The sequence below is a fragment of the Struthio camelus genome, chromosome 4, assembly GCF_040807025.1.
Source record: "Struthio camelus isolate bStrCam1 chromosome 4, bStrCam1.hap1, whole genome shotgun sequence".
Classification (NCBI taxonomy): Eukaryota; Metazoa; Chordata; class Aves; order Struthioniformes; family Struthionidae; genus Struthio; species Struthio camelus.
In genome coordinates this window covers 2,689,354-2,701,090 of record NC_090945.1, presented here as the reverse complement: position 1 = coordinate 2,701,090, position 11,737 = coordinate 2,689,354, and the positions used below count along the sequence as shown (strand labels likewise).

The 11,737-nt window shown below is 44.8% G+C and overlaps 1 long non-coding RNA gene across 2 annotated transcripts; it reads right to left on the bottom strand.

The window, feature by feature from the left end:
- Window positions 1-1,870: 1,870 nt before the first annotated feature.
- On the bottom strand, window positions 1,871-10,519 carry LOC104149861 (uncharacterized). Of its 2 annotated transcripts, XR_695405.2 has the most exons (5): window positions 8,983-10,519; window positions 6,511-6,572; window positions 4,791-5,048; window positions 3,773-3,963; window positions 1,871-2,611 (listed from the first exon to the last, which is right to left on the bottom strand). It is a non-coding gene; the product is annotated as an uncharacterized lncRNA (long non-coding RNA). The 2 variants fall into 2 exon arrangements; XR_695404.2 differs by having other exon boundaries at window positions 3,773-5,048.
- Between the last annotated feature and the right edge of the window lie 1,218 nt (window positions 10,520-11,737).

The following is an 11,737-nucleotide window of genomic DNA, read 5'->3' as shown; positions in this document are numbered from 1 at the left end:
ATGGCTCAGGGCAGAGGCACACCTAGCTCTGTCTTTTCCAAATTCTGAAAGCAACAAATAAAGCACAGTAGCCATCAGAGCCTGCCCTGCTTTCAGAAGGCCTGAAATGGCTTCAACCCTTGGAGGTTTTCAAGCTGTGGCAAGACAAAGTCATGTATGCCCTGATCTACCACTGACACTTGTTTCGCTAGGAGCAGGACAGGGGACTAAAGACACCCAGAGGTTGCTTTCCGTCAACACTTCTATGAGTTTTTGCTTTGGGCCAGGCGCCGGGAAAGGGCTGGTGCCCTGCATTTCTCTGAGCTCAGGTCTCAGCGAGAACATGTCAGCACTTGCGGAGTCCCAGCCAGCCCAGCATCCCCAGCAATGCCAGAACAAGACCATCTGAAGCCTATCAAGTGTACCTCCTACTAGTTTAAGGAAGAGGCAGGTGAGAGGAGGTGTGTGATGATCTCAAAGCTAGCGGAAGTCAAGGCCTGGATAGATGGTGAAGGCTGGCCGATGAGTAAACCGATTTTCTGTAATGAACCTGGGATGCGTCTGCTTTGCAGAGCAGCAGGCACTTCCGTAACAACTGGCTTGAGAGCAAAGTTTGTGAAGGTCCCTGCACTGAGTCCTAGAGCACAGCAACATTGCAGGCTTCAGCGAGATATATAAAGCCTCCATTTGCATGCAAGGCAGAAAGACTGATCAAGGCACTGGCACCAGACTACGGAAACCCGAAAGGTGCTAAATACTGGCCGATGGTCAAAACACGGCTGGTATCACAAACAGCTTTGAATCAATCCAAATTAACATAAATCCATTCAGTTTAGCTACAAAGGCAACACAAGACTTTTAAGCTGTGCTCTTTCAAGGGATCAACGATCAACCAGCTCTAAATTTGGATCGAAAGCAGCCTGTCAGGTGGTCACTCCTGAAGACAATATAAAATCGGAGTCCTCAGAAAAGAAATTTTGAAAGGGAAGGAAACAGAATAGACAGCTGCTTTTCGGCGACAGTGAAAGAATCCAGAGACATTCTTACCATAGAAACTAGGGGGAAAACATACTTAAAAAAACACAAAAAATCTATCCAAAAGCAAAAGAAGAGTGGCAATTAAGCTAGAAATAGAAAAAAAAGGATGCCTGAAAAAAAACAGAGGATTGAGAGAGAAGGACAAACAGATAGTCTGACCTTAAAGTTCATCACATAAATATCTCTGAAAATCAATAGAAAAGGAACTCGACAGAGAAGAAAAGGTAGGACATACATAAAAAAGCACTCTCCAGGGACTCATTATGGCCAAAGATTTCCTGACACTTGCCTATTTCATTTCTGAAGAATCTGCAGCAAAGTTACCAGACTAAACACCACACTGATCACGTGATACTTCCGCAAAGAGTACGGAAAGCCAAAAATATTTCCAAATCTCCTCGACTTACAGGGATCTTTCCAAGGGCTCAATCAAAGTGGGCAAAAAGCTCTCAAACAGTATGATGATGCAAACTCTTTCCTGTGGAAAAGTACCTGCTGCATATCATGCCCTTTTGATGCGCAGAATGTAAGATTGCCTGTACCAAGTTAGATCAATGGGATGCACAGCCCAGTAACCTGTCTTGTACAGTGGCTTTAAGCAGATGCCTAAAGAACACAGTAACACAGCAAGTATAAATGTTTCCTCCCAGCACTCTCCCAGGCTCCAACCGTTCGCAGCTCAGGGGATGCCTGAGCCAGAGGTGGGCTTCCATGTATTATTAAGTAATTATCAATGGATTTCTTGTGCAAGAATTTACCGAATTTCCAACTGCTTGAGCCCACGATGAATTTTAGCATTCAGAGAGTCCACAGTTTGTCACGGAAGGACTGAGCACCGAACCAGTTTAAAGGCATCATTAAACAGTTTATTGAACCGTAATGGGTAACAGATTCGGATGTCAGTATAGGCATTCCTAGTATTAATGAATGGATTTGCTAATAAATAAAGTAATTAATTAGCAAGCACATTTATCATACTATTTACATATATCAACTGTTTACATATATTTATATGCTAGGGCACAAAGAAAGGAAGAGAAACAAAATAACTGACAAAAGAAGGATAAAGTAGCTACTCTCAAAAGGAAAAAGCAGTACGGAGTGAGGAAGCTATCCCTCCCGTGGTTTGGACGCTCACAGTCCCCTTTAACAAAGAAGCTTTGCTTCTGTAGCCTGGACAATAACCGCCCAGTAGGTGCACCAAACACTCACACAACCATGCGGAGATTTAAATCCCAGCGGGAATTCCTCGGGCAGCGTCCGTGACTTCATCAGACCGGCTGCATCCGATGAGGCGATCTCGAGGTTCGGAAGCCCACGGCGGGTTACTTATAGCTGTGATCGAAATGAGGGTGTGGTCATACTACTACCTGGTGGCTCTGGCAGGTCCAGGATGATTCTGGCATGTTCTTGAATGTTCTTTGATGGACAGGTGCCACTTGCCGCGTGTCAGGCCAAGAGACATCAGGTATACCCATTGAATTCTAGGGGTGCCACCACACCGCTTAACCACCTGATCCCCCGGAACCACCTCCTTCTGGCAATTTTAAGCCTTGCTCCTGCTAGCTTCGTGCAGTGTCCTCTCACTCCCATCCTGGAAGAGACAACAATCAGTCAGTCCCTCTGGAGGCCACGTGTGCTTTTAGACCTCGTTCATTTCCCCCTCTCCGTTGTCCCCTTGTCAGGCTGAACAGCTGTGTCTCGCACCGTCACTTGTCATACACAAGCCATCCCAAACCAATCTGTTGCTCTTCTATGCCCTTCTCCAGTTTCATCATACTCTTCTTGGTGAAAAAGGAGGAGACAATGAAGGAAGGAGGAAAGGAAAAGTGGAGGGAATGAGGCTGCTTATAGTGTCCTCTGTATTTTCTAAATAAATTCCTGACGTTTAACCTGGCTTGCTTCAATGTTGCTAAAAGGCAGCAGCAAAGCATCAAGGCATTCAGTTCCTGGGACTCACAATCCTTTATATCACCCCAGTCAGGCAGGGTCCTCGCAGAGCTAGTCTGGGCTAGTCTGGGAGCTAGGAATGCAATGATCTACTTGTATGGTATCCAGTTCCCAACTTTGGTCAGTAAAGCATGCAGAAGGATCCTGCAGACTGTCTGATGTTTCGGGGAACATTTAACAGTCCCTCCTGAGCTCTCTACAGGCAGCCGATGCAAGAACATAGAATTCATGCTGATCTGCTGATCCCTTGAGCAGGGATTGCTTACTTGTACCTCAATAAAACCAGACAGAGTTTTCTTTTTCTAAAAGATTCAGGACTATGAGTCTTGTCAGTTTTCAGCGGGACACGGGCTCTAAATCGCATGGACACCTTTGCAGTGCTCTTCCCAGTAACATTTTGAATAAAGCAGTGGCACATGTTTCAAAGTATCTGCCTAGCTCAATGCCTGGCCTTTGGAAACACTTCCAGCTTTCCAGGGACCACACCACCACGGAAGAGGCAAACTGACATCCACCCTTTTCTGCACCTCCAGCCCATCCATGCAGAGCCCTTCTGATTTCCACAGCAGAGCTTCCTTTCCACTAACTGCTGCTGCTGTGTAAGGACTGCTCAGTAAAACATGTTCCTCAGCATCTCGCAAACGGTTAAGTGTAAGATCAAGAGAATGGACAATGTGATGCCGCTCCCTGACGTGTCCACAGGGGGCTTTGGCTCTCCTTCAACAGCTTCTCTTCCCTCCCCACTTCTTTCCTGCTGCTGGGGAACATTAATGGGTAATGCATGCTCTCAGAACCGTGGACCCACCTTCTCTTTCCTAGAAAAAACGTGCTTTCTGCGCTACGATCTGTGTTACAGAAACGTGTGTGAGTTTGCACAGCCATTCCCATGCCAGCTCCAGTTCCTAAATACGACAGTGGACTTCTTCCTCATCTGTGCTCCCCGAAACGCGACCCAAATGTTACGCCGCTCCTCCTGAAGCCCTCAGTGCATGCAAACTGTTTTAAAAGAAAAAGGGGGGAAAAAAAGTTGATGAAGACTTTGAGCTTTCCTCTCAAAACGCTACCCTGAAAGCTAACGAAATGCCAAACAGCCTGCCATGCGTTACTACACTGGGAGGAAACATGATCTGTGAGGAAATAATTATGCTTTATAATCTGTCTAAGATGACTATTCAAATGCCTATTGTGCTGGTAATTAAGACAGCAATTTTATGAGATTTTTTTTCTCTTTTTCGGTGTTCCTTTTAATAAAGGACAAAGCTTTCTTCAGCTCGCATTTCCCCAGGCAAAAGTTATATGAAATAGACAAAAACAGGTACAGTGTCTTTAATTAGAAACAAATCTCTGCATGAAAATAGTATTGCAAGAGAGATCACAAAGTCAAAGAGGCAGAGAAAATTAAATTACCTCTTTAAGAATCATCAGCATATCAAGACCCTGCCTTTGATAATAAATAGCCCTTTTTCTACGTGGAAGCCCACCCATGCAAACATAAAACACTGGGTAATAATGTAATTGGTGATGAGGGGCGGGGAATGGGATTCAAACCATTCCAACTTCCATAAACTTTGAGGCAAAACTGTGTCCTGGGAAAACCTTTTTCCTGGGAGTTGGTGCTGCCCTGGGACAGGGCACTGGAGAGGTGGAGGACTTCCACCCGTGGAGACTCTATCCTGCCCTTATAGACTTAATATTGACAAATTTGCTCTTTCCAAGACCCCTTTCAGATTTTTCATGTTAACTGTGGCTGGCTAAATTAATAACAAGATTTAGAAAATGACTTTTACGTGATTAAGAGTGAAACACTTCCTAAAGAAAAGTACCTGCTCCTGTTGAGACACAGCAGTGCTGTGTCTTAAAAGACTCTGACTTTGATCTTGAGTTAAGCCGTTTTGGCATCTCAGAAGAGTAATCCAAAGACCCCACATGCCAAGCAGGAAGTCCCTTGATTTAGCCAATAGCAAATGCACAGCTCATCCCTGCTTAGGAGCTTTAGGCACTGCTTCAGCATTTCCAATCCCCTTTTACAGACCTGCTCAGCAATTGAAGCACGCTCTTGAGAGACGACATCTATCAAAACACTCCAGGAAAAAAAAAAAAAAAAAACTTAGATCTGAGTCAGGGACATTAAAAATACACATCTTTATCTTTATTCTCCTCCCTTCCCTTCCCTCTCTCTTTCCTTCTATTTCTGTATTAGTAGGAGATACTGGCTTCAGACTGGACTGCAGAGCTGCTCTACCTCTTTTCTCTATTATAAGCAACGCGTTATTTCCACTGACTTTCAAAAGCACTTCTGAAGAGACATCCATTGAGGAATTCCAACTCTACGCCTTGCTTTCCTCCTCAAAATGCCCACAAACAGTGACTTCAGAAAGGGATTCTCAGCTACCCGTTCCTTTGTTTTTGCTGCCATATGTGCCTCCCTATGGTGCCAAATGCAGGGTTACCACTGTCGCATGAAGCAGGCATGCTATTTTTCAAGTCCCAAGTGGGGAGCCTTCTGCTGGAAGAGATGGAGCAGTTTCTCTGTGGTTGGAACAAACCGATTGTTTTAACTTTTTTCTCATCATTTGAACGAAACGCTCACCTCCCGCCCTGTGAGAAGCAGGAGAGAAGCAAGGTTCTAACCAAGCAGAGCATGCAAATTGGCAGCAAAACCCTTCCCTGCCGGGGCTCATGCAGATGAGAGATTTGTTTTACAGTTCAGAGAGCTCTCTTTTAATTTCAGGAGTATAAAAAGATCTATTAAAAAAAAAAAAAGAGCTAGTAGTTTAATCACTCGAGGAAAATTGACAGGTCATAATCAAAGGAGACCAAACACTGATGGAATATAAAAGCCTCAAATACCTTCTCAATGTGATCATATTGTTCTGCTCTGTATCTATTTACTCTGTAGCAGTTAAATGAGTTTCAGCACTGATTATGAAACTTGTGGCAGAATAAAACAAAACATTCACTTGTCAATGTAGATGGTTTCTCTCTGGAGACAGTAACCGCTCCAGAAATCCTTGCGCTGTAGGAAACAGGTACCTTTTGCTTTTAGTGGCAAGACTGGTGTTTGAACACGCTGAATACAAGCAAGGAGGAGGCTTAGCTTTAGAAATGATTCCCAAAAGTGACCTTCTCTCAGAATCTCTAACACTTGTCATCCACCTTACAGCTTTTTAAAGCCCTTCTCCACTCCTAGGTGGATGCGGTGTCACACCATCAGCATCCTAGCGACACCTCAAATCAAACAGCCGTTCATTTAGTAATTGAATGCCAGTGGCCAGGAGAGTGTTTTAGGGAGTGTCAGAAGATAAAAGAATGATGTGACCACTGCTGGGTGAGGAAGACAATTCCTGAAACAGTATGCTGATATTTGAAGGTGAAGAGGATGAGGATTAAAAAGCACGAATGCAAAAGCATCTCGCTGGTTTGAGAAAACAGGCTGTCACGAAAATCTCTTTTACAAAAATCATGTTTCAAACCAAGAAGATACTTTCTGTGAACATTTCTGCTCTGTCAGTAACCAAGACTTTCATTATAAAGAAGATTTACCCGATCCTGAGTTCACTCAGAGCAGGTCCTGTAAAGTGCTGCAGATCCATCACGTGGTATGGCTGCAGAAAAACAAAGTCAGAATTGGAAAAGCAATTGTAAAGTACAAAAACAGAGGCAAGAGCTCACGGGAGTAGAGATAATGGTTTACTCTGTGGCACTGGGGCTTGGTGATTGCCATCACTGGTCAATCCACGAGAAAAGCCACAGGTGATATGAGAACAGTGGAAGATAGCCATTAAATTTTATGAGGCAAGTTTTATAGGGAGAGGTAGTATCTTTTATTCGATTGCCTGAGATAGCTGGAAAAAAAAAGAGAGGAGCTTTTAGGCATATGTGGCCCACCCATAAGCTCGAAGAGAAGCCGCAAGTTTCAAAGGGAAACACAGGTTGAGAGCAATTGCTCTCAGTTTTATTTGCTTACCTTCATTACTTAGACCACCCCAGGATAAAGGTTGCTGGGATCTGGGGAACCCAGAGGAGCATGAGCAAAAGTTTTTGGTTTTTTAGTTGTTAGAAATTTTAAACATAGACCCCAGAAGCAGCTAAAAACCTTCCTCGGTCATGAAGCTCAGAAACAAAGCAAGAACCTATGAAGAAGAGAGAGCAAGTCTGGCTCTGCAGCCAGACTGGACTGTTTTATTGCAAAAAAAGTATCCTTAAGCATGTTGCTTTTCTGTTGTGCTAGTCTTTTTCTCTTCCTTTACCCCCAGTAAAACACTGTTAGTTGTGATGGAGCCATATAGATCACTGCATTTTTCAGACCATCTGCTGATCCGGAAAGGCAAATTGCAGTGGTGGCCAGTCCAGCTGGCCTAATGCCTCCTCAGAAGGCTCATGGTGTAGGGAAGCGAGATGGAGGTGGAGGTGGAGGAGTCTGTGACTGCACACCTGCAGCACTGATAAGCCTCATCAATTATCACTGGGAGCTGTGCTCTTAAACTCTACAGGCACTTTATGAAACGCACCCTAGAAACTGCAGCAGTGCTCTAGGGGGGGACTGGAAAGAGGCAGCAGGGTTGGCAGAGCGACCACGGATGGAAAGTAGGACCAGGTACTTCCATCTGCTGCTAAAGGTGAGCTGGAGCTAGCGGGCTGATTTGAGGAGACAAGAACAACTTACTGGGCAATGTCCACAAAAACAATTAAGTGCTTCAGAGAGGACAATAGCAATATAACTACGGGACAGCCTGCAGCAGCTGTTGCAGCGAGATAACTGGAGTCAGCTTTACTGAGGCTAATATTTCCTTATCACACATGGCCTCTGTTGTGCACCTCTGCAGGTAGCCAAGGGTACACGCCTCACCTGGGTCCTTCCAGTGTCAAACTGCAAATGTCAGGAGCTCAGGAGGGCCTGCCAGTTGCCAGGTGTTTGGCATCCTGCTTACAAACAGTGGCACTTTCTTAAGTCCAAATCACTCAGTTTTGTCAAACAGATCATTGTGATGATAAAGCAGGTGTAAGGCCATTCTCTTTTCAAGTTCAAATCACTTCTAAGGTAACCAGAGTGGCTGATAGAAAAACTGATTTCAACAACCAATGAGTCAGATTACAAGCGATTTCCTGCTTGAATAAACTGTGAACCAAAAAACTGCTCTCAATCCACGGGAGGGCGGGTCTAGCTATGTAGTTAGTGAGGGATGACAATTCAAAATAACACACTTCAGTCTCTACCAAAGGAAGTAGATATTTGCTTTTCTGTTTTTTCCCCCTAGTTGATAGGAAATTCAGTTTCAGCTGCTTGCACATTTTTAACATGCACACCCAGGAAATTACTGCTTCTCAACATAATAAAGGTGAAAAACCCAAAGGCTAGAGCAGAGGCCAGCACTGTGAGGTACTGGAAAGGTACAGAGTTTATTCAACTAGCAAGGCAGCAGCGAGGAAAAGCATTTTAGCTTCTTCTTGAGACAGCAAGTGAAAAGTGTGTCTCATTGTAGCACAATGATTTATTCCTGCACTCTGCAACAGCACCCTCATGACAGCTGCAAATCGGTATCTCATTCCAGGGCTTTGGCCTCATTCTTCAAATCGAGATTGAAAGGGCAGGACCTGATCACTCTGCTTTCCTCCTGGCACAGTCACCTTTCCAAATCAGCCTGGGAAACTTCTGAAGCCTTGCTTTCTACAAGTCCAAGCAACACTAGTCACGGAGAATGCACTTGCAGGCCTTCAAGAGGGGATGCTGGGCCAAGCAGCATGCAGCTGAGCTATGGAGTTGAAGAGCATCAGAAGGACAAGAGATGAGGAAGGCTAATGCCAAACAAGAGGCTAACGCAAACCCTGCAGATTCACATGCAAGGAGCAATGAGGAGAGAGGAAAGAAGGAAATATTTGTCGAAATATATCTGCTTTGGACAAAAAACTGTTTCGGACCCAAACAGGTGAAATGCCTGCAGAGCGCATGGGAGGCTTGAGTGTTCTGAAGGAAAAAGCCTGGGTTTGTCTGGAAAACTTGGAGACTCCACCTACCTCACCAGACTCCTCACGACCATCCTGACTCTTGACTCTTCCCTTCCCAAGTCCAGTGCACAACAGCTGAAGGTTATTTTTCATAACAGGGCTGATAATGAATCCTACACAGGACTCAAGTGCCATTTAAATCTGGTCTCCCTCACGACCTCCAAATGCTGCCTGAGCATCACGGGGATGGAGATGTGATTCTGAAGGGAATAATCTTCCGCAATCCCACCTCAGGAACAGGGGCACTGTGCGGATACCCTATCCATGCGGAGTTCAGCCTCAGTGCAGGGAGCTGGGAACAAAGAAGAAACATCGAGTTGCTCTTGACATTGTTTTTGTCCTCTCTGCAGATAGATTTGCCACTTACCAGGAACGTTTACTGCTGTTTTCTGCAAAAACCCTTCAGGAACACTGAAGAGGGATAATTGCAATTGCAGATTGGACAGGAGTGGCTTAGATCATCCATAGCTATTCCTCTTTCTTCTACAGCGCTAAGCTGCTCTCCAGCATCCTATCAACCACTTAAAACCAAAATCTTAGAAACTACCAGGAACCACCAGGAGAGAGCCAGACAGACACTAAGAACACTGCTGGTATCTGAGATGCCTGCAATAGCAGGGAGTTCAGTAGGTCACATCTTCACAGTCAGATGGATGGCACCCCATGTGATAGAGGAAAGCAAGAAAAAAACCTGTCCCTCAATGCACTGTACAGACAATAACCCTTGCCAGGCCAACGTGGGGCAAAATTACCGCTAGCCTTTGAGTCTGATGTTTGGTCAGGTGAGCATGACAACACCATGCACAGGTATGAATAAACTTTTTTTTCAAAGCTTTTGTGATGACAAGGTATGAAAAAGAGTCTCCTTTCTTTGTAAACCTTAGCTTTTCTTGAAAACCAAAAAGCCAAACTCCAAATGTTTCCATGGTTTTGGTAAGTCTGAATTAAAGAATTTTAACTTTTGTGGTAGTACCATCCTCCCAAATTTATCAACTCTCACTTTTTTCCTGACAGTAAACGGCAATTCCTCCCTCTGAGAATTTAATCAAAAATGAAAAACTGTCCATTTCTGACAGTGCTGCTCTGGAGCAAGCACATGTTCCAGTTCACCTTCCTTAACCTACCCACCTGAGAAGTTCCCACAGCATGTGGGAGCAATGTAACGCTCAATACAAACAGGGAGAACTGGGAAAAGGGAGCAAACTCGAACTGCCTCATTTCTTTCATCTCCTCTTTCACTGCCAATGCAGCGGAAGCCAGTCCAGGCTGAAGGCACAGTATCCCTCCTCTCCTAGTCATCTTCAAGTCTTCTGTCACGTGGCTTCTGCATTTGTTCTTGTATTCATTTGGATGTAAACCTCTTTCCTGGCATGTTTTATTATAGCTGTACGTTTCCACAAATTACACCAAGATAACACCCAAAGCTGGTGTCAGAGTTTCACAATCCAGCACATCTCCCTTACTTCTCTCCTGATAGGTTACTGACAACAGTATTTTATCCTGCTGCAGAAAGTGCTGCTGCTTTTCCAACAGCATGGCCTTTGGCTTGATCCTTTGTTCGGCAGGCCATGTGCGCGGGAAGTACCACCTCGCGGTGCCTGTCAGCTCTCTTGCAATTCACTGCTCTAAAAATGCCCTTTCTGGAAGTCCTGGCTGACAATCTGATGAGAACAGGAAGTTCTGGAAACAATTAGTCAGGGAGCCAAAGGGCGTAGCAATTATAATTAATAATAATGCTGTGCCTTTCTTTAGAGATTGCACTCATCAAAGACTCCAAGCGCTGAGTGCATCCCAATTAATTGCATCTCAGGCCTACTCACCTTCCCTCATGAGGTGACAATTATCAGCACAGACAGCCTGAGGGATCAAGAAGTGCAGGCTTACAGCTTTGGTGAAGGTGCTTAACAGACTGTGATAAGACTTTGCAAAGGTGCTGCGCACCCTCTTTCCTACGACCAGGCCAGGGGAATGGTTTTGGCAGGACAACGCTGAGCTCTGAAAATACCCCAGGTAGTGATAACACTGTCAGGTCTCCCAGCTGCCTTGCCACTCCTCCGCCAGATGGCCTTTTCCTTGAATGGCCTCTTGCTTGTAAGCAAGTAGCTGATTACATGCGAGTCCCAGCTCTGGGACGTTTTTTAACTCTTTAATTGGCACTGTTTTAGATAGCAGTCTCTCTACAGGTTGGGATCACTGAGTTTCCACAGCTGTGTTTCAAACCTCTGGCCCTACCTTCTCCTAGAAATAAGCGGCATCAACAGCTCGCATTTGCCCAAGTAGCAGCAGTACTGAAGTCCCCAGTTTAGTTATCAGCAGTGCCTAAGACCCTAGTTCAGTTATTTGGTGCCAAATTAGTTCTCTTTCAGACATCAAACCCAAGCAACTTGCAATTCAAGCCAGAGAAAAGTATATGTGACAGGTCTGCTATCTCCCCTTGACACAGTTAAAACTTACTCTTCCATACTGAGGCCAGTTACTGTGCATAATATGCCAAGGGGCTAGGGAAGCCTGAAGGACTCTTGAAAAAGATTTCCTCAGCATAAAGAGCTTGAGGATTTGCTGATATTCATCTAAACGGCCCCCCATGGCATCAAGAGAAGGAGCTTGTAATTTTTTCCCTATTAAGAGTTATTGGTGGTAAGAAGATACGACAGGGAATTGAGCCATCAGTGTGTATTGCTGACAAAATACATTCCTCGAACAAACTTCCTCAGAAACTACATCAGCACAGAGAGATGTGTCCTGTTCTTTTACAAATCATATA